Here is a 24,567-nt window from a genome sequence, read left to right on the forward strand (position 1 = left end):
ATACAAAACATGTTTTCACTTGTTGAATCAAATCCCTTAAATGCTGCGAAAATGTTGTCCTTAAATATCCCACATTTGTTGTCACGTGACCTGAGGTCCGGTAATCATAATATAACCGAACCTGTGTACAAACTCTTATTACAGGTGATTTAGAACCTTGCACACAACACTACCTTCTACCAGCTACCCAAGAACTCATCACAGAACATGGACCACTAAGGTATCAGTAAGAGGTAAAACCTGGAAGAAGATTATGGTAATGATAAGTGTTTTAAAAGGAAATACAACTAGTAAACATTCCTGTATTAATACTAATCACAGGGAAAATACGGAGGAAATTCTAATCATCATCGTAGATTAAAGACTAAGCCTTATTACTACAACCATTCTCCTCTCAATCCTGCTGTTATTTTCACTTCCTTGTAGTTTTTACATCCCACATCCTTTAGGTATGTCCTCATTGGTCTTACTATTCCTTTCCTTCCTGGCACTTTTCCTTCAAAGACGTTTACTAGGAAGTCTCGGGATATGACCTACAGCTTTTATCTTCTTTTTTCCATATCCTTTATTAGTTTCCGTTGTTCATTGATTTTCTCGGTTCGTACATTTTTCAGTCCAGCATGTCCTCCTCATTTTCCTGCAAAATACACATATTTTAGTCCCTTCTAATGAATCTCTTTTCTTTTTCGAATAGTCCAGCCCACACAACCGTAAAGTAGTACACTCCAGACAAAGAAATTTTACAAAAGCCTTTCTTGTTTTTAAACTTATATGGGTATTTGTTAAACCACCAAACCCCATGGTGCAACAGCTTTGAACCTTCATGGCCTGCCAAGCGACCGCTGCAGATTGCGAGGTGTCGTGTGGTCAGCACGACGGATCATCTTTGCTGTTATTCTTGGCTTCCGAGACCGGGATTTGTTTAAAGACTTATCTTATTTTGAAAGGCCCGTTTAGCAAGGGCTACTTCCTTGGAATTCCTTCGGGCGTCTATTATATTCAGTGCTAACGCTTCCTAAGTAACAGAAATATTGCACTTGTTTTATTTTGGAATTTCCTATTCTTACGTTTGTATTATCGTTCCTGCCATCTTTGATCACAATTAAAATTTGGTTTTCTTACTCTTGACTTTAAAATGGTAATGTTTCAATGTATCTCACCGAACATTAAACATTCTATTTAGTATAATTCCCTCTCAGATTCTGCTACCATGGAAATGTCATCAGCAAATCGAATACTGTGGATTCCACCGGGCGAGTTGGCTGTGCGGTTAGGGGCGTGCGGCTGTGAGCTTGCATCCGGGAGATAGTGGGTTCTAATCCCTCTGTTGGGAACCCTGAAGATGGTTTTCCGTATTTTCCTATTTTTACACAACGCAAATGCTGGGACTGTACCTTAATTAAGGCCACGACTATTTCCTTCCGAGTACTAGGTCTTGCCTCTCCCATCGTCGCCATAAGATCAGTTTGTGTCGGAAACTCTGGATTCTGTTCCCATTTATCTTTATTCCTTTCCTTTGAAACACGTGTTGCGTCTTCAATAAACATATGGTGAGAATGAACAAATCTGCCTCACTCCTTTCTTAATTCTTGCCATTTTTATACATTCATTCACCACTACATTTGTAGACAGGTTTTCGTAAATTTTGCAGATGAGCCTCCCATCTTTCCTGTCAGTTCCTACTTGGAAGAAATTCTACACTTCCAAAATTGAAGGGACTCGGCGAAAGAAAGGGAAGTGCGACGAAGAATGTGAAAGTGAAAGAATCGCTACGTCTCGTAAACCTGTCACCGTGGAGTTTACCATACGGGATGTGACAGGAAAGCTAAAGGTGAGAACTATGACACAAGTGGTGACAATGCCAGACTCAGCTACGAGAACCGCGGTCTCGAACCAACGCTCCCAAGATGAGAGCCTCCGGTCGCCCATTTAGTATCTTCTTACGAAAGGCAGGGGATACCATGCATGCTATTCTACCACTCCCACCCTCAGGGCGAGAGCGTTACCACTTGGACTGAAGAAGGGAGAGAAACACATAATGGAAGAGAAAAGGAAAGACGCAGTTGACTTGAACGTAGTCCACAGTCGCCGCCCAAAATCAGTAACTACAACACAAATCAGTGTCTGTCTTAAATATTTATTTGCCCATTTTCACTTTAGGCAGCTTCCTCACGAAACCTAGTCCTTTGTTATCTGTAATAATTAAAAGGGGGGCCCTGCTTATTGGACTTGTATGTATAAGTGATATGAGTAAATAACTGGGATCACAGATAAGCTTACTTGCGGATGACGTTGTAGAGTAGTAAATGAGTTGCAGGCTTGTGAGGACCTAGACAATGTTGTGAGATGGACAACGGACAGTGGTAGGATGGTAACTGGGATGAAAAGACAAGTTGTTTGACCAAGACCTTTAATTATAGTGCTGATGGGGTGATTGTACCTCATGGGAACAATGTCAGTTCCTAGGTGTTGATATAAGGAATGATCTTCTATTAACGAGGTCGTAAAGAAAGGTTACAGATTGTTTCAGATAATTATGGCAGTATTTAGGAGTTGTAGTAAGTATGTAAAGGAGAAGGCATACAAGTTCTGGACCTCACCACCACTACCTGATATGAGAACGGGTACAGATCCAAAAGAAAGCGGCATGATTTGTTCTGGGTGATTTGCGACAAAGGAGTAGTGTTACTAAAATGCTGTAAAGTTTGAGCTGGGAAGACTTGGGAGTAAGGAGACAAGATTTTACGAGCTGTCAGTGGAGAGATGGCGTGGATGACATTTGTGGACGAATAACCTTCAGTGGAGCTTTTGAAAATAGGAGAGATCATCATTTGAACAATAACTTGGCATTGCAGGTCATATTGGGGCGAATATTCATTTATCGGACGAGGACTAAGGGATCGGAATATATGATCAATGTTCCGTAAATTTCCAAGTTCTTTGAACATGTTAAGACAAGGCCACGTAAACATTCCATAGGGAATCTGCCTCCTGGCCGACAGTTCTAATTTTTTTCTGCAATTGCCTTTACGTCGCACCGACACCGATAGGTCTTATGGCGACGATGTGATGGGAAAGGGCTAGGAGTGGGAAGGAAGCGGCCGTGGCCTAAACTGAGGTACAGTCCCAGCATTTGCCTGGTGTGAAAATGGGAAACCACGAAAAACCATATTTAGGCTGCAGACAGTGGGGTTCGAACCCTCTATCTCCCGAATACTGGATACTGGCCGCACTTAAGCGCCTGCAGCTATCGAATTCGGTGACTGATGACTGGTACATCGTCGCCATAAAACCTACTCTGTATCACTGCAATGTAAAGGAAATAATAACGGAGGCTACTTTCAACAGTCTGAGGACAACAGCTGCTTTTATTATAAACCAGAAATACTACGCTCCACAATGCATTTTCCGTTAACTGACTTACGCTGCACCCTGTACGTAATATATTTCCCCACTGAGGGTTGTCATCAGCAACGGCATCCGGCTGTTAAACTGAGCCAGGGCTGACCCCAATAAATTCGGAAGAAGAAGAAGAAGACCCCACTCGGAGAGAACCTCTGTTAGTTGGTGATGGAATGTTCATAGTACGGGTTAGCTTACTTCATTTTCTCCAGTTGACACACGTACAGAGGATATGAGCGCTCGTTGACAAGGGACACGCTCCAGATAACAAAGCCGCTTTACTAACTCCTAATTTATTAAAATATTCTCTTCTTATCACAGATACCTACATAGCGACGTGCCTGGAAAGATTCAGTGGGTTAAATTACATCCGTTTGTTTTCTTGTGAAACTGATCTACAGCTGCCCTTGCAAGGTTTTCAGTTTTTATGAGCGCACATGTTGCAGTTTCTCTTCACATTCAGTAATTATTCAGCAGTTTCCGAATTCATGACTTGTGTATAAGAACCATTAATGATAAAAATTGATGTGAATAACAAGAACTATCACGATGACACTTAAGATGAATGAGCCACTTCTTACATGTCTTGAATAGAAGTTTCCTGTTAATTGCCACCATATAAACACGGTACCACGTGTATCTGACAGCTTTTGGTCTATCTCCTGACACATTTCAACTGCTATTCATCCTTGTTTCTTTTGCTGCTCGCTTAACGTCGTTCCAAAACATCGAAGGTTTTCGTCTCCACAAGGATGGGAAGGGACGAGGATGGGGAAGGTCACAGCGTGACGTTAATTAAATTACAGCCCCAGAGTTTGCCAGTTTGTCTAGCACCGAAAACCACCTTCAGGGCTGCAGAAGATGGGGTTCCAATCTACCACAGTTACGCGACCTGAACCAACTGCTATTCAGAAACAGTTACTGGTCTAGAAGGAAAAGTAATACCAACTAAGTAATAATAATGCAAGCCCGGAATTTTAGGCTCTAACACAGTACGATGACAAAAATAGAATACCTAGTGTGATCACTCCGCTCTCTTGTAACGGTTCAAATCCCGTTACAAGATGATATCTGTATTATTATTATTATTATTATTATTATTATTATTATTATTATTATTATTATTATTATGTCAGTATTATTATTATTATTATTATTTTATCTGTGATATTATTACTATTATTGTAATTATCATTCTTATTCAATTCAATTTTGCAATGCTTGTCGCTTGCAGGATTGTACTTACATGTGTGCATATATACGTATGTGTAGAATAACACTCAAGACATGTACAGTGAGATTTATTAGATATCAGATGTTGGATATGACATTGCTATATTGTGCAATACTGCTGACATTTCTGTCAAGTCATCGCCACGTCATGGCTACGTCATCGTGAGCATTTAGCAATGCGCTCAGATACTCAGAAGCCCCAGGGCATTTCACCATTACATGCAACAGTTTGAGGCGGGTGCGAGTAAATTATTGTTATTTCTGGAGATTACGTAGGTGTGCCATCCTAACGTCTATAAAAGGTGGCTGCATATTGTAGCGTCAGTCATTAGTTAAACGGAAGCTGAACAGTGAAGAAGTCAAATGGATAAGTGGACAGTCATTATTCTACTGGAAGCAGAGGCCACAGTTGGCCATTGTGTGAACGAGATGAAGAAGACTCAATGAGCCATTAGTTGTTGGTCATTGAGAGAGTGAGGCCAAAGTTGGTCGGTCACCTAGTTGAAGATACGGACGCAAAGGCTTACCATGGAGTCACAGTGGGACACATTTTCATAGAAGTGATACCATACAGATTTACCAAGAAATCATATGATAATGGAAAAGAAGCAGTCACATGGATACATCACCAAATTAGGCGTGACACATCTACAGTAAACACCAGATTTAAGGAATACGTCGTAATTACACTCAAAGTGTTGAAGGTACAGTCAAGTGAAACAGTGAGGGATATATTTTGTATAAATTGTTAAATGTCCGGTCAAAAAGAATTCAAATTCATGCCTAGTTTCTTTCAGTTGCAATGACATAATTTCATATTCTCATCTGTTTTATCGCAACAAGACTCACTATTTTTTACATATTATTTAAAGAATATATTTTGTTCTATCAAATGAATTCATAGTATTATTTCAATGACAGAATGAGATAACCTCAAATTTAATGGGGAAACCGAACGCCAATCTCTTTTTCCCAGAACTTATATGGTATGTTGTCAAAAGTAAGCTTATTACCCCACACCCTGTTAGCTGTTAGTAGGAAAGTCTCACTCTGGGTCCGCCGTATTGTGGCGCTACAGCAGCAACAACATGCGAGCCAAATTGTTGACGAAGTTAATAGCGTGCGTGTGTAAATGCAGGGAGCAATCTTAACGCCTATCAAGAGAATTTGTTTAGGGGCTGCCTGGCCGAGGCGGTAAAGGCGTGCTCGGTTCGCCCGGAAGGACGTGGGTTCGAATCCCCGTCAGGAAGTCGTAAAATTTAAGAAATAAGATTTCCACTTCCGGAGGTGCATATGGCCCTGAGGTTCACTCAGCCTACACCAAAAATGAGTACCAGGTTAATTCCTGGGGGCAAAGGCGGCCGGGCGTAGAGCTAACCACTCTACCCCATCAAGTGCCGAGGTTACGGATAGTGGAAGCCTTTACCTTCCACCCCTCCAAGGGCCTTCATGGCCTGCACGGAGAAGACTTTACTTTTTTTTTTAAGAGAATTTGTTTGTTTTGATATCCTCCGAAAGTCTGCATTAATATCTGTGTAGCACTTTGTGTGTGCAATCAAGTAGCTTTTTATTTCGAGAAAATACCGGACTGTTTCGCTCCTGGTTGCAAATCTGGTTACGGAAGGAAGCCTGATGGTAGCCGGTTTCCTATATCCCCAAAAGAAAATAATCTGTTTGCGAAGTGTACGAGAGTTAATCCGCGGAAAGTTAGGCAATTGTCACTCAAAAGCAAAATATGTGAACTGCATTTTTCGGCAGATTTAATTAGCTTGTAAAAGCGGACTGATTCGTTGTGAATGGTAAAAACGTTGAACTTCCTCGTGTGAGGTGGAAAATAAAACCAAGAGAGGTGACTCATATTTTTCCAAATTAAACTAAATACCCGAGCCGGCCCCGTGGTGTAGGGGTAGCGTGTTTGTCCCTCATACGGAAGCCCAGGATTCGATTCCCGGCCAGGTCAGAAATTTTTATTTGGATCTGAGGGCTGGTTCGAAGTCCACTCAGCCTACGTGATTAGAATTAGAACTGAGGAGCTATCTGACGGTAAGATAGCGGCCACGAATAACGGCCGAGAGGATTGGTCATCCTGACCACACGACACCTCGTAATTTGCAGGCCATCGGGATTAGCAGCGATCACTTGGTAGGCCAAGGCCCTTCAGGGCTGTAGTACCATGGGGTTAGGTTAAACTAATTACCTATACACTGGGCTAAAATCTCGAAATGCACCCAGTAAAAAAAGAAATGAGGACAATAAAAGAGGAAAAAGGACAAGAATCTCTATGTTACTAAAGGAGTGATGGGAACAGTAAGGATGAAGGTCAGCTTGGTTGTATCTAAATTCACCACCGGTCTAGTTGTACCGATGCCTAAAAGCCAACAGTGTCTCTCAAAAGGCGATTAAAGAACACAAATCATTTTTAAATGTGACCTAAATGTCCCTTTATTCAGTCGAAACTAAGATTGATTCCTTACGGGGCCAGATTAGGAGCACGGAATGTTTAATATTTTATGTGCTATGTTTAAGAAGTGTTTTTAAGTGTGTACAGCGCAATATTGATTTCGCTTTTCGTAATGTCCCATTTCATCTCCTGTGTTCTCTTATTGAAGGCCAGAGGTATTTCTTCGTGGGGACTGAGAATATTATTTATAACACTCTGGCAGTATCATTCATACGTGTAAACAATTGCGGGAGCGCGCTTGAACTCGGTGAGTGATCTCACTAAGTATTTTATTCATCATGACAGTAGGTTAGAATGCACATTACGTGTCGTCTAGCCAATTCTTCCGCGATGTAACGAGAGTAACAAATTCTAGGGGTTCTGATGAGTCGTACCCCTAATGGTTATGCAAATCTCATACTATAAACATTGTGCAGTATAGAATGCACTACTTACTATTGCTTGCAAATCCGGGCTATAATAATAATAATAATAATAATAATAATAATAATAATAATAATAATAATAATAATAATAATAATATTTTTTTGCGAGGGAAGTGTGGGAAATCTTTCATTAGACACTTGTGAGGGTCCGCACTCCACAAGCGTGTGAGATTCCTACTCACTAAAACCCACACACCCTTTTCCCACGACGTATATCTCCGCCCCGGAACCGCTCTTGCATTATTTCAGGGCGGTGACGTGCTAATTTCTTAGGTTTCTTCTTCCTTATTTCTCCTTACTGCCGTTCATGAGCATTCATATCTCCCTTTCTCTGACGCAGGATGCCTTCTACATATACTGCTATCTGATCCCAAGATTCTTGGTTTCGTTGCATCGCCTGCACAATAGTTTCTGGCGTCAACTCTCCTTGCTCAGTATATAAACATCTTCTCTGAGTTGACCAATGACAGCATGCGAAAAATGTGTGAAATGCATCGTCTATATCATTGCAATAAATACATGCCGAGTCGCTCGCTCTACCTACTCTATGTAAAAATTTTCGGAAGTTGCGTAATGTAAAAGTTAACCTCGCCATGAGCTCGGGCAACCCAATCAGCTAGGCGTGGTATCAGCCGCTTAGTCCATTTTCCTCGAGGATCTTCCTCCCATCTTTGCTGCCACCGCTCCATTCGTTGCCTATGTAGAGGTGTACAAACTCCGCATTTAACTTGCCCATGCCTGCTCTGGAGAGCAGGCAAGCAAGCTAGCCGCACGTAAACAACAGTACAGGCAGGCTGCTGCACTCCTGGCCAGGTCAAGCTCAGCCCAACTTGGGCAGGTTTCAGTTTAGCTTGCTTGCTTGCTTTCTTCTTCCTGCTGTGTTAATCGATGTTTGCTCATTGATTGTGCTGATATGAGACTCGCGTGAATGCAGGCAGGAAAGGGGTTGTTACATACCAAAATTTATATAGGATTCGTCAACACAAATGTTATTTTATATGGTTATTTAGTACTATGTTAATCATTAGGAAGTTATGTTTAAATTTATTTCGTAATTCAGACGTCTTATGTAACTAATTAACATATAATATTTCTGTGTGTCAAAAATAGTTACTTAATAAAAAGCAGGTTCTCTGAACAAAATATTTGAATATTTAAATATACATAATGATGGAAATATGACAATGAATATAATGTATTATTTATTATTCGAGAAAATTAGAAGCAAAGATATATATAATGTAGGTACAGGTCATCATCATCATCATCATCATCTGTTTACCCTCCAGATTCGGTTTTCCCTCGGACTTAGCGAGGGATCCCACCTCTACCGCCTCAAGGGCAGTGTCCTGGAGCTTCAGACTCTTGGTCGGGGGACACAACTGGGGAGTATGACCAGTACCTCGCCCAGGCGGCCTCACCTGCTATGCTGAACAGGGGCCTTGTGGAGGGATGGGAAGATTGGAAGGGATAGGCAAGGAAGAAGGAAGGAAGCGGCCGTGGCCTCAAGTTAGGTACCATCCCGGCATTCGCCTGCAGAAGAAGTAGGAAACCACGGAAAACCACTTCCAGGATGGCTGAGGTGGGAATCGAACCCACCTCTACTCAGTTGACCTCCCGAGGCTGAGTGGACCCCGTTCCAGCCCTCGTATCACTTTTCAAATTTCGTGGGGGACCCGTGAATCGAACCCGGGCCGCCGGGGGTGGCAGCTAATCACGCTAACCACTACACCACAGAGGTCATAAATATCTTTAAAAATTAGTTTTATAGGTCACTTTTTTGAAACACATTTAATAATTTAGGAACCCCTTCTCCACAAAACCAAAAGAATTAATTATAAACCTAATCAGCTTACAAGTGTAATTTTATCACTTGCTCTCTTAGTTTGTGGTCGCCTCATACTGTGCATACTGCATACCAATATTTAATGCATGGTCACATTATCGTTTGTGTGTATTACTATGAGGTCATTAAGTATTTGCGAATCAAGACGGGGACGTTTTTCGCTGATTAAATTTCCCGAGCAGCTGAAGACCCTCTCGCTGGAGGCACTCGTAGCGGGAATGTTAAGCACTGTTTTCACTACACAGGCAAATGTGAACTATTTTTCCACCACCGCAGTATATTTTCGTCACTAATAAACCCTTCTTGCAAGTACCTGCTGATCTCATCATGTATCATTGGCGAATTTTCCTCCCTATCGTCAAATTTCGCTTCCTTACGTTACACTGAATTTTCTTCATTTGAAGAAGATGGGACTTCTTGTATATTTTCATTGGATAGCTGCTCTGAAAATATATATGCCCAAGTTATTGATATTTTTTGCTAATGTTTGAATATTAAAACATCTAATTTGCATAGGTATGATAATAATAATAATAATAATAATAATAATAATAATAATAATAATAATAATACCAAGCTCGATAGCTGCAGTCGCTTAAGTGCGGCCAGTATCCAGTATTCGGGAGATAGTAGGTTCGAACCCCACTGTCGGCAGCCCTGAAAATGGTTTTCCATGGTTTCCCATTTTCACACCATGCAAATGCTGGGGCTGTACCTTAATTAAGGCCACGGCCGCTTCCTTCCAACTCATAGGCCTTTCCTCTCCCATCGTCGCCATAAGACCTATCTGTGTTGGTGCTACGTAAAGCCGCTAGCAAAAAAAAAAAAAAGAATAGTTCTCACAGCATCTATTAGGGAGTGAACTGATTGCAGCATGTCAAAATAACTGTTCCAACGAGTGGAAACATACTGTTTCAAAGATGATTGTAACCTCGCACACAAGCCTCTTCTCTTAAAGTACGAAACCAGAGATTTCACTGAATGGATAACAGCTAACACATTAGGAACACTTTATTTCAATTTTCCTCCCTATCGTCAAATTTCGCTTCCTTACGTTACACTGAATTTTCTTCATTTGAAGAAGATGGGACTTCTTGTATATTTTCATTGGATAGCTGCTCTGAAAATATATATGCCCAAGTTATTGATATTTTTTGCTAATGTTTGAATATTAAAACATCTAATTTGCATAGGTATGATAATAATAATAATAATAATAATAATAATAATAATAATAATAATAATAATAATACCAAGCTCGATAGCTGCAGTCGCTTAAGTGCGGCCAGTATCCAATATTCGGGAGATAGTAGGTTCGAACCCCACTGTCGGCAGCCCTGAAAATGGTTTTCCATGGTTTCCCATTTTCACACCATGCAAATGCTGGGGCTGTACCTTAATTAAGGCCACGGCCGCTTCCTTCCAACTCATAGGCCTTTCCTCTCCCATCGTCGCCATAAGACCTATCTGTGTTGGTGCTACGTAAAGCCGCTAGCAAAAAAAAAAAAAGAATAGTTCTCACAGCATCTATTAGGGAGTGAACTGATTGCAGCATGTCAAAATAACTGTTCCAACGAGTGGAAACATACTGTTTCAAAGATGATTGTAACCTCGCACACAAGCCTCTTCTCTTAAAGTACGAAACCAGAGATTTCACTGAATGGATAACAGCTAACACATTAGGAACACTTTATTTCAAAAAGGGTTCGCTCAGAACATGCTTCATGACCGTATTAATAATATGAGCCATGCATGGAAGACGCTTGTATATGCTGGGGACCTTAACAATATTGCTTCCCTGGTCTGTTACAAATGTAATTTTGCAAATATCTTCATGAGAAACGTCATGTCTTTTCAAACGATCTTCCAATTCACTGCGAATATCTTCACAAGTTTTTGGACAGCCAGGGAAGGCCGAACACATTAATACATACTTATTGAGAGACCAATCTGCATTTATATAGTGGATTGTGACAGACATATAGTGCACACCCTTGTAATTATCTGTCCTCAGGTCAGTGGTACTCGCACAGATACCAGATGTAATAGCATGTACTATATCGGGAAGCGTTTTACTGCGCACTTTGTCCACGAAGGTTTGTACCTGCCTAGCAACTGTGACTCGAGAGGGTATAACATTTTTAATATCCACCGAGCCAAGCTTTTTGCCCATTTCTATCAGCATTTGCCCTAAATTTCAAAATCCTTCACCCTCCATAGTTGTAAACGGTCTCAAGTCATTGATGCACATTTCCACGCACTTGTCAGTCACCAAGTCCTTGTCCTCCTTCAAAATATTCTTAGATTGTGGGGAATTTGGGTCAAATTTGCAGACATGTCACAACATACTTGTGGTCCCTGAATGGGTGTTGAGTAGCGTTTTGTAAAAATTGCATTGCGAGTAACCTACTGGCTTATTTGATACCTGTTCATAAACACATGAGCATTTTTCCCATGCTAGACTTGAGCCCTGTTTTATTGCTAGAATAAATTCAATCCTTTTTAAATTTTTCTTCGATTTTCTTTTACGGTTGATTTGTTCATTTTCCTGCTGGTTGCACCTCTAACTAAAACAGAGCTGCACTCGACGCAATACATAGCTACACTAACATATAACGGCACATTCACGTCGCATCGATAGCAAACTTCACGTTCGCTTTTCTCAAGTCCGGCAGTCCGAACGGGTCCCAGGCAACCTGTCAGGCTTAGGGAAACCCAGGTTTTGGTTTGCTATGACTAGCAGCTCAGTACGCGTGCACTCTTGCTTCGCTGACGCTCAAGCTAAGCTGCTTTGCTTGTTGCAGAGCAGCTTGGGGCAGGCAAGCCTGAAGTAAAATTTGTACACCTTTACCTATAAGCTAGCTCCTTAGCGCGCTTCTTTCCGAGCTCTCCTTTAGTTCGCCAGACTTTCTGTCTCCCTAAGGCAAGTAAATCAATCGGTGCTACCGCTGCTATCGTAAGGAGCACAGGTTCGGATACTGTGCGGTATGCGCTTGTAATACGCAAAGCTGATCTCCGCTGTACCGCAGCTATCCTTCGCCGGTATTTTTCAAACTTCAGAGATTCAGCCCAGACTTCGGCACCATATAGAAGTGTCGAGTGAACTATCGACATCAGAAGTCGTCGTTTGCTATACTTCGGACCTTTAACGTTGCTCATTAATCTACTCAGCGCAATCGTTGTTTTCACCGCCTTATCTGTCACCCGTTTGATATGATCCCAAGAAGTAAGTTTGGTATCAAGTGTCACTCCGAGATACTTTATACTTCTAGATGTTTCGATTTCTGTTTGTCCAATATACACTGGAATGACGGTCGTGATCCTTTTTCTTGTCAAGAGAACAATCTCTGTTTTATGATCTGCAAGCTGTAATCTGTGATTCGCCATCCAATCTTTCACCCGTCGCATTACTTGATTTAGCTTAAACTGAGCCAACTCCAAATTTCGAGCAACTATCAAAACAGCTATATCATCAGCATAGCCCACTAACATTGTGTCTTCCGGCATCTGTAATCTCAACAATCCATCATACACTATGTTCCACAGATTTGGGCCAAGGATGGACCCTTGTGCTGCACCATCTGTGAGCCGTTTCACTCTCTGCCCATCTTCTGTGTGATATACTAGAGTACGACCTTTCAAATAATTTCTCATTATGCGCATGAGATACTCCGGTAGTTTGAAAGTATTTTGAAGCGCTTCCAATATGTCATTCCAACTGATCGAGTTGAAAGCGTTCTTAACATCAAGGGTCACAAGGAGTGTCACTTTCCGAGAGTGATGATTACCCATTTGTGCCCTTTTAGCTGTATTCAACACTTCCCATACCGCATCGATTGTCGAATGCCCTCCTCGAAAACCATGTTGACGATCAGAGAGGTCCCCAGCTAGTTGAACTGCTGAAAGTATTCTTGGCTGTAAAAGTTTCTCTAATCCTTTACCAGCAGTATCCAGCATTCATAAAGGCCTATAGCCCCCAGATTTTCTTTTGCTTATTAAAACTAGCCACGCTGTTTTCCAGCGAACACTGAACACCCCCGATAGCAGGCAGCTATTGTACATTTTCAGCAGTAGTTGTGGACAGAAATCTGCTATCAACATTAATTTTCTCTGCTGGAATACTATCTGGTCCTGGGGCCTTTTTATTTCTAAGGGACCTAATCGCTCTCGTCAATTCTTCTCGTGTAAAAAGTGGCACATCATCTATGAAGTCATCATCATCATCATCATCATCAGCAGACCTCTCAGGATGATCTGGGAATAATGTATCCACAATATCCTTCATTGCATTTGAGTCCATGATCGGGTTCGAGAAACTTCCCAGTTTCTTCATAACGATCTTGTATCCTAAACCCCTTGGATCGTCATCCACTTCTTTAGCCATTTTCCACCATTTGTCGACTTTACTCTTTTTGATAGCATTTCTCAATTCTTTCTTCGCCGACTTATACTCAGCTGTGAGTGAGGTGTCTTCTTGGCTGACTCGTGCTCTCCGTGCCTTCCGTCTAAGTTGCAGACAACGTCTTCTCTGATCAGCAATATCTTTGGTCCACCAGTACGCTGAACGCTTCTTGTTTCGTGATGTTTTACGAGTCATGGAAAGATCACATGCTCTCCGAATAAGCTCCATAGTGAGCTCAACACATTTCTCAGCGGCTTCTTTCCTTTTATAACAAGCTATTTGTTCTGTTATACTATCCATTTCATTTCTTAGGATAGCAAGAAATTTTTCTTTGTCCATACTTTCTATATTCCACCGCGTTGGATAATAATAATAATAATAATAATAATAATAATAATAATAATAATAATAATAATAAACCGAGCTCGATAGCTGCAGTCACTTAAGTGCGGCTAGTATCTAGTTTACAGGAGACAGTGGGTTCGAACCCACTGTCGACAGCCCTGAAGAAGGTTTTCCGTGGTTTCCCATTTTCATACCAGGAAAATCCTGCGGCTGTACCTTAATTAAGGCCACGGCCACTTCCTCACCAATCCTATCCCTTTCCTATTCCAACTTCGCCATAAAACATATCTGTGTCGGTGAGACGTAAAACAATTTGTAAAAAAATATATTTTAAAAAATAATCATTGTTTTATACCTCAATAACTAATTTTACGGTTTCCGGGGACGCCGAAACCAGCTAAGTAAAGGTTCTAACTTCGTTACAAACAGTCAACAATGTTATATGATTTGCTCCGTTGCTTTAGTCAGTGCTAACACCATAATGTACTAATGTTCATAAAAACCAGAGCACCTTGAGAGACTAGAGATAGGATTTTCATATTCACAGGACCTGTGTATTATTATGTTCTGAAGAAATGATTAGCATTTGAACCATGTCGGCCCTCAAGTTCAAGGTCCACATGGATATCTCAGCGCAGCACCACCGACGGGTAAAATGTGCCTGCTGATTTCGTTGTCGCTATAAACCGAAGATAATTGATCAGTGTGACTTGAGCAGACGTGCAGGATGCCTCTCAGACATATGCCAGAACCGTACCGTCAAATGAGTGAGTTTGAAAGAGGGCGCATTATTGGCATGAGAGAACGTGATAGGCCTATATCCATCCGGGAAATTGCTGCTCGTGTGGGACGAAGTGTGTCGGCAGTGCAACGGGGGTGTACAGAATCGTTCACAGAAGGCCGTAGAACACAACGAGATGGCTCTGGTCGCACCACCCAGACAACACCTCGGGAAGATCGACGCCTGATCCTAATGGCACTGGAGGACATATCTGCGTCCTCCTTGGCTCTGGCGCAACAGTGGAACACATCGTACACTACCAGGAGTGACAGTCCGTCGCCGTTTATTACGGTCTGGGTTACCGGCGCGTTGTCCACTTCTCTGCCTACCTTTGACTAATGTCCATAAACATGCTAGACTGCAATGGTATACGAAACGACGTCACTGGGGGCAGGAATGGCAGCAGGTAGTGTTTTCGGACGAATCCAGGTTCTGTTTGTTTGAATATGATGGCCGCATTTTGGTTCGCTGCCGACAGGGGGAGAGGCATCACATTGACTGCATTCCAACAAGACATACAGCGCGAACTCAAGGCCTTATTGTGTGGGGTGCTATTGGGTACAACGACAAATCACAGTTGGTGCGTGTCCAGGGCACTGTGGCCAGTTTGACCTACGTGAATGTCATCCTGCGCCCCATAGCCATACCCTTTCTGCACGACACCCCACACGCCATATTTCATTGGGACGATGCGCGACCACATGTTGCTGCACGAAAACGTGCCTTCTTGTTGCCACAGGATGTCAGACTGTTGCCCTGGCCCGCCCGATCACCGGACTTGTCACCAATCGAAAATGTTATTCCTAGAGTGAGCACTGATATGTGTATGAACTACTGGACTGCATTTCAGTCGTGTGGTGTAGATCCTGGCGTGTAATCGCTACAGTCAGGTGGTTGGCGTGAGTTAATGTAGCGGCCATTATAATAAATCAGGGAATGTTCGTAATTTCGTCCCCCTTCATTTTATTTGTTATTTATGAAGTTTATTATTATTTTCAGATGGGAAAATGCAAGCAGTGGGATAAGGAGGCTATGAGAAAGGCTATTAAGGCAGTGAGGGACAAGATATTGGGTGACAAACTTGCAAGTAAAGCGTTTAACATCCCACGAGCATCGCTGAAAGACTGTGTTAAAAAGAATACCAAGAAAATGATTTTCATAAATGGCCTGCAAGTAATTGATTATAGGGAAAGTATTTGGTAAGGTTAGAAAGGAAAATTATATTATAAATAATTGTACTTTTCATAAATTTGGTGAAAACAAAATTACGAACACATTTTTGGTAGTTTAGTTTTTGTAGTGTTTATGTCTTACGTTATCACAGTTTCCTTGTAACTTTCCCGTACGTGGAGCATACATTTAGTAATATATATACCAATTTCTAGCCTTGCCGATAATATTCCTGAACTTCTATAAGTCCAAATCGGCTAAGGGGACGAAATATGGGTCCCCTACCTTATACAGTATTTACAATTTCCTGTATACGACGCATAGGTCTTATGGCGACGATAGGATAGGAAAGGGCTAGGAGTGGGAAAGAAGCAGTTGTCGTCTTAACTTAGGCACATCCCCACAGTGGGGTTCGAACCCACTATCTGAGGAATGCAAGCTAACAGCTGGGCGCCCCTAACTGTACAGCCAGCTCGCTCAGTATAATAGTAGTGTTTGCGACTATCACTTAGGATTGATGTAGGGATAGAGAAACGACGACCTGTAGGGCCTTGGAGAAGAGGAAGGTAACCTCGGCACTAAATGCGGTATAAAACTTAACGCTGTACCAGCCACCTTTGCCGCATGAATGAACGTGGCACTCATTCTTCGTGTAGGCTGAGTGAACCTCAGGGCCTTGTGCCTCTCCAAGAGTGGAAATATCGTTTTTAAATAATTCGACTTCCTGGCGGGGAATCGAACCCGCGTCCTTCTGGATGAACGGAAGACACCTGTATTGCCTTGACTTGGGCACATAAAGGTCTGAAATGAGTCTTTTCATCTTTCTGTCAGTGGTTTAACGTGAGATAATCTCAGGGAGTTTTTACTGCCGACAATGGGGTAGGAAAGGGTTAGAAACGGAAAGGAAGTGACTGTGGTCTTGATTGAGGTATAGCAACAAGGTAAGTCTATCTCCAAGGCTGATCATAGTGAGGTTCTAACCCACGATCTCCCAAATGAAATCTAATGGGCCAGGCTGAGTGGCTCAGACGGTTGAGGCGCTGGCCTCTGACCCCAACTTGCAGGTCGATCCTGGCTGAGTCCGGTGCTATTTGAAGGTGCTCAAGAACGTCAGCTGGTGCCGGTAGATTTACTGGCACATTAATTAATTGCTGCGCGACTAAATTCCGGCAAATCAGCACCTCCGAAAACCCTAAACCTATTTAATGGGACGTAATGGCAATAACATTATTATTATTATTATTATTATTATTATTATTATTATTATTATTATTATTATTATTATTATTATTATTATTATTATTATTATTATTATACATTCACACCATTCACATATCTAGGACTGACTATACAAACAACAGCTTGAATCTGCAGCGCCCACATAAAGTCTCGAGTAACGGCGACAACCAAAGCCATATATGACATTAAAACAATCACGAAGCTTTCACTCTCTACGAGATTATTTGACGCGAAAATACCTCCCATTCTCACATATGGGCTGGAAATCATCAGTGGAAAGGTGACCATGGCGGACATCAGGACACTCGAAGTAGTCGGGTCGCGTTTTCTGAAAGTTACCCTGGGGATATCGAAATACGCAAAATGAACTTGCCAAGGAGACCTTCTTCACTGAGGACCTCTGAATGAAGAGAGGGCTACCATTCAGAGACGCCTGGGAAAAACTAATGCAGGACAGAGTGAAGAAAAGAGATGAAATCTGCACCGAATTTTGTACAACGGAGGCCATGATGAATACGGCATGGATAAACACTAACCACGACCTGCGACACTTTATGAACTCGATGGCGGTATACACGGATACCACCATAAGCTGTGTAATACCGAGTACTTCCATGACCCAGACGAATCCTGCGCATGTAAAATGTGCGGTATTCAATGCAGCCAATACAATGTACTCACTTGTACAAATCGGAGATCGTCTGTTGTGATCATCTGTAAAAGTGAGTGATGTCAGTAACTTTAGTTTGTTCTTAACTCTATGCACAATTTGTGGACTGTATCTTCAAATAAATAAATAAATAAATAAATAAATAAATAAATAAATAAATAAATAAATAAATAAATAAATAAATAAATAAATAAATAAATAAATAAATAAATAAATAAATAAATAAATAAATAAATAAATAAATAAATAAATGAATGAATGAATGAATGAATGAATGAATGAATGAATGAATGAATGAATAAATAAATAAATAAATAAATAAATAAATAAATACATGAAATAAGTGAGAAGAAGACAAGAACATTGTGGACCGAACAAAGGAAACAGCAGCACAGCCAAAGGATGAAGAGGTTTTGGGAAGAGAAGAGGAAGAAGGGAAAGAAGTGAAAATTGTGTCATCATCAGATATTCGAGTTCAAACACTGTCCATAAGGGCAAAAATGATATGAATCAATGAAATACATTATTATTATTATTATTATTATTATTATTATTATTATTATTATTATTATTATTATTATTATTATTATTATTATTGTCCGCCTCTGTGGTCCAGTGGTCAGTGTGATTAGCTGCCACCCCTGGAGGCGTGTGTTCGATTCCTGGCTCTGCCACGAAATTTGAAAATTTCTACGAGTGCTGGAACGGGCTCCGCTCATCCTCGGGAGGTCAACTGAGTAGAGGGGTGTCGGATTCCCTCTTCATCCCTGCTCGAAGTGGTTTCCCGTGGTTTCTCCTCCAGGCGAATGCAGGGATGGTACCTAACTTCTAACTTAAGGCCACGGCCGCTTCCTTCCCTCTTCCTTGTCTACCCCTTCCTACCTTCCCATCCCCTCACAAGGCCCCTGTTCGGCATAGCAGGTAAGGCCGCCTGGGCGAAGTACTGGCCCTCCTTCCCAGTTGTATCCCCGGCCCAAAGTCTCACGCTCTGGGACATTGCCCTTGAGGCGGTAGAGGTCCTATCCTTCGCTGAGTCCGAGAGAAAATCCAACCCTGGAGGGTAAACGGATTAAGACAGAAAGAAATAAAGAAGAATTATTACTACTACTACTACTACTACTACTACTACTATTATTATTATTATTATTATTATTATTATTATTATTATTATTATTATTATTATTAAATCTAAATGCTACATGATATATAGGCTAAATGGAACAGCTAACTCACTCGAACTTGAAATTAGTATCTGTCAACTACTTTCTTGGAATGGAAATAGAAAACCTTGAGACTTATTGCCCTCACCCTCGAGATTTGTGCTTATGATTTCCAAGGCTGAACTTTCCAGCCTTACGGGCGTCTAACTGGTTATTTACGCGAGTAGGTATCTATTGAACATGGTTACTCCTAGGAACAAAGAAGGAGGCTATCTGTTTGAATATCATTACTACAAGCTCCACGAGTTCCATCCAGACCCAAGCTGATACACAGTGATAAATTTTGAAGTCTGTTGTTCAATTATTTAACATAAGAGCAACAACAATCTTACTAACATCGCCTTTTAGTGGAACAAGTACCAGCGTACTGCAATCATAACTATTCAATTTGTTAGTGCTCTGAAGATATTGAGGTTATTTACGCTCCCAATCTTTCTGCTCGTTCTCCTTTAAGGAGATAATTTTCAATTACTTTCATTCTTATGGCTATTTATTCTCCGGCGGTTTTATTGGTTTACAACTTGTTCCAGACACGTAGGAGGAAATGTTTGATTTCTGACATTAACTTTCCATATTTGAGACTGGTATGTCGATCACTCACAAGTGGCGCCCACACAATTCCCGCCACCCGCTGACCTCGACCTAGAGACGCACATCAAGTACAGGCCGTGTCAATAGCCACGTTATAAGTTAGGAGATGTTCATGGCCGAACCCCGAAGCGAGGCCGAAATTTCGAAACGAAATTCGAAACCTTCACCGTGTAATGTACGACATCTGTCACAAATTTATTTTATTGTAATGCTATTTGCTTTACGTCCCACGAACTACGTTTGCGGCTTCCCGAGGCGCCAAAGTGCCGGAATTTAGTCTTGAAGGAGTTATTTTACGTGCCAATAAATCTACCGACACGAGGCTAAAGTATTTGAGGACCTTCAAGTACAACGGGACTGAGCCAGGATCGAACCCGCCAAGTTGGGGCCAGAAGGCAAGCGCCTTAACCGTCTGAGAAACACAGCCCGGTGTCAATTTATTTAAGCCACTGGCTGTTGTAATTGTCGCAGACATTCTAATGCACGGAGGTGGAGAGCCTCTCCCTCTTAGCGGCTTGTCTTGACGTACTCCGTTTCTTGGCTCTCTCTGCTCCTCTGCAGTTCGATACTTTTTCTGGTTGATTTCTTCTTTCTGTCATAAATACAAACTATCAGGTTAACATTGCAACAGTGCAGAGAAATTTACAATGTTCCCTTCCGGGTGGGGACGGTAGAATAACATCCACGGTATCCTCTGTCCATCGTAAGAGGCGACTAAAAGGGGTCCCAGGGGCTCTTAACTTGAGAGGTGGCAACCATGGGGCCATTAACTGATTCTTGCATTACTTTCACTTACTTGTGTCAGGCTCCTCCCTTTCATCTATCCTATCTGACCTCTCTTGATCAACTCTTGTTCTCTTCCAACCCTGACGGTATTAGATTTTTTAATCCTCGTGACCGTTGTTTTCATTTTTGCAATGTCAGACACATCCCATATTTTCAACGTGATTACTGTGATTACTTCCTCTTAAAACAATAATCACAACCACCACCAGATGTACGAAGCTTTTAACACTTTCCCGGCATGACCTCCATGACAACTCTCCATACAGTTAGTCATCGGCTGTTTCGCAGGACTGCAAGTGATAATTCCCTTATTTTTCGCTGTAACGAAGAAAATTATAGAACAAACAAGTTTTTAAATAATATTGTAAATAAATTATGCCAGTAGTATTTTTCCTGTAAAACCAACCTTAAGAGAGATACACAGATTTTTATTGTTACGTGCCAGTTTTGTGGTACTTCCTGGAAGGTGCTAGCAGGGTCTCCAAGCCAGCCTGTGGGACGTGGCCGGCTTGTCGGCTGGTTTACCTGTGAGTTCCTGGGAGATGCAGCGAGAATATTCTGTCAGTAGCACATCACGAATATTCTGGTACATATCAACCGAGCTATGAAAAGGGACGCTAGCCGCAGACAGTGAGTCACTGTTGACGACTCATTGTTGGAGTCAGTGTGAGAGTGTGTTTGGGGTTAAGGAGTGCGACAGAAGTGTTATCTGTCGATAGTGTTCCACCGAGGTCTGGACGAGGAGTTGAGGTTGTTGCGTCGCAGTGTGGAGTGAGTATCTGGACTGAAGCCGGTGTACAGGACAGAAGGCTGTGTAGTGCCTTGGAATGCTGTGAGTGTGTCTGTTTCTTTGGAGTGAGGAGCACCGTGGATCAGCGATTCAAACAGCCATAGTGAGGGTAATTGGACCTGCGTTAATATTCGCTGTTGAATACTGTTGAGCTGCTGCTTGCGACTGTGTGAATTACTGCACTGTCCCTGGAGTCGAACCAAGTAATTGTGATCGTGTGTTGTGTAGCAAGTAGCACTGTGTTCATATCTGTCTGCACGCAGTTGCTGTGTAGGGTGACTGGAATTGAAGAAGTCGTGTCTTCTCAGAACTCATGAGTTTGTGGGGAGGCTTGCGTGTCCCATTGAAGCAGATAGCCGAGCCTCAGGTGCAACCATATCGGATGGGTATCTGTTGAGAGACCAGACTAAGGAATGATTCATTGAAAGGGGGTAGCAGCCTTTCGGAAGTTGCAGTTCTTCTACCCACATAACGACTATAGATAATTGAAAATGTAATCGGAATTGTGCGAAAAGCCCCCTTGTTAGCGCCAGCCAGAACTGCGCTTCCTCTTATAATTGGTGCAGTCGCACACAAAGTATACGCGACAGAAGGTTGAAAAAATCACAGAAATGAATTTGACACTTGTGGGCTCTTTTACTTAAATCGCTATTGTCACTTGAAATAACTTCACTGGAACTAGCGGATGACAGTCTTTTATGACAAAAGCATACTTTTTCGCCCGACTTATTTTCTCTCTGCTTAGAACTATAACCGTTGTACACTAAATTTAGCTTACGTTTTTTGCGAAGTAATGAATTCCATGTTGTACACTGCTCGATGATACCAAGCAAAATAACTGAGTAAAGATCAGTGCTATACTTGGGGAATCTGGTCTATGGTAGGGTGACAATTCCTGTTAACAATACATGGAATATCCCGTTTTAAAATGGATGGGCAAACAGGGGTTGAAGGGCAGTGTGAGTCACCGTGCACCTCATTCCTTTTGCGGTCATCCTAGGCACCTGCTGTCCGGAGTCGTGAATTTTGAGACGTAACCAGTAATACCAGCCACGCCGACGGCGGGAAATTATTGGGTGGGGGTGGGGGAGCATAATTAATATGAACACAATCATGTAAATAAGGAACAACTATTAACGCAAACATTCACAAAGAAACAGAAAAACAGAAATATAATGGAGGTTGTTTGTCAAATACATTTTTGAACGAGTCCTACGTATGGAGTTTTCAATAGTATTCACAAGTAATAGAAAACTAGAACCGGAACATGATTCATAAATAAATACGTTTTAAGGAATGTTTTATGTACGAAGCTATCAAAAATAATCAAAGTAAAAAATATTTGAACTTGGTTCATAAGTACATTTTTGTTACGAATGACCTATTAATGTATATTATGCATTTCTTTTTCTTCTTCTTCTTTATCTGTTTACTTTCCAGGATCAGTTTTCCCTCGGACTCGGCGAGGGAACCCACGTCTACCGTCTCAAGCGCAGTGTCCTGGAGTTTCAGACTCTGAGTCGGGTGATACAACTGGGGAGGAAGACCAGTATCTCGCCCAGGCGGCCTCACCTGCTATGCTGAACTGGGGCCTTGTGGGGGGGATATTGGAAGGGATACACAAGAAAGAGGGAAGGAAGCGGTCGTAGCCTTAAGTTAGGTACTGAACCATTCTGTTCATGGACCAATAATATAGATTCTAGTATTAGATATTGGGATTTCATAAGACCACCCAGGAAGTCATTGTCTTATAGTTTATTTCATAAAAGATTCCAGAAGAAGCGTTCTCGTGGGAAGAGAGCTAGAGCGTCATTATGAAAATCTCCAGAACCTCATTAAAGGGAGTTATGTCCCAAGCCAAGCCCCTTAATGAAGATTGGGGACGCTTCCCGGATCCCGACAAAACTAACCTTCGGAGGGAAGAAGGAATTAAATTAATATCTTTGGTTACGAAAGAGATGCATTGGATCTGATACAAGAATTGCAACCTGCATAATTTATGCTTAATTTTGATATGCAATATGGCTGTAATCATAAATGCATTCGTTAAGTAGGGTACTTGACGTGCTTTGTGCGGGAAAACTTCGAGTCGTGGGCGCGCGTATCCTGCACGCGATCAAGCGGCGTGGCTACGCTAACCTGATTATAAATGCAAGGCCGCCTGGCACATCAGCCTCATTCTCTGACCGTAAGGCTGCTTGAACGAAGTCGTCATGCTGCGAGTCGGCACAGCGAACAACGTTTTATCTTCGAGCTGCACATACAACTAGTACTACTGAATCTGCGAGGAATTACCCCTGCATCAAGCTAGAACGAGCTTCTACATCATCATTGCGAGGAAGCTACAACGGGAGCTGAAGCCGGCACGACATCGGGAATCGATCCAGAAACGTTGGGCGTACCTGATCAGAGCGACGTTGAAGGGGACATCTTCCAACCATCTAAGGAGCTGTACGAAGGACTCACGCAAGATAGAATGTCTCCAATTGTTCACCAGTATCTGCTGCAAGCGTCGCAGTTTGTCATGATGTGGTAAATTCAGTGGTCCACAGGAAGGGCCGCTCCGTCATGTCATCAATCATATAAGGTCAGAGCTGTCCAATTCTGTTTCAAGCATGTCATTTAAATTTAGATAGGAACAGGGGGGGGGGGCGTCAGCCAACAGGTTAGTTTATGGTACGAAAATTCTTGGTAATAAAGAGCTAGGCCTCAAGCTCGAACCCCGTACATTAGGGTAGATGATAGTTTGTAGATTCCTTGTTGGTGTGATTATATTGCATTTCGATAGTATTAGATTAGTGTACATGTGATCTTCATGGGTCAGGTCGAACTCCCTTGGTCATGGTAGGTTAGTCTGACAGTCAGGCAATGTTTATTGTGTAGCGTTTAGGCATATGTCTCTGCAGACGTAGGTTGTGTAGTTGAAATCAAGATTTACCCCGTAACTCACCTAGCTTTGCTGACAGGGTGTGCGAGTCCGTATGTTTGAGAGATGTGGACATTATGCATGTAGCTGACTGTATGAATTGATATGAGAGAGCCCCAGCACAGTTTGAGAGTGTATTGGATGCATTTGAAATGCCTTATTATGGCTAAGTGATAATAGCTTACTGAATTGTGCCTTTGTATTATCAAGGTTGAGCCCATTGGAGGCGGAAATAAGATTTGTTGTATTGCTGGTGATATTGAGATGAGGGCGTGTAGCC

The sequence above is a fragment of the Anabrus simplex genome, chromosome 6 (genome assembly GCF_040414725.1).
Source record: "Anabrus simplex isolate iqAnaSimp1 chromosome 6, ASM4041472v1, whole genome shotgun sequence".
Lineage (NCBI taxonomy): Eukaryota > Metazoa > Arthropoda > Insecta > Orthoptera > Tettigoniidae > Anabrus > Anabrus simplex.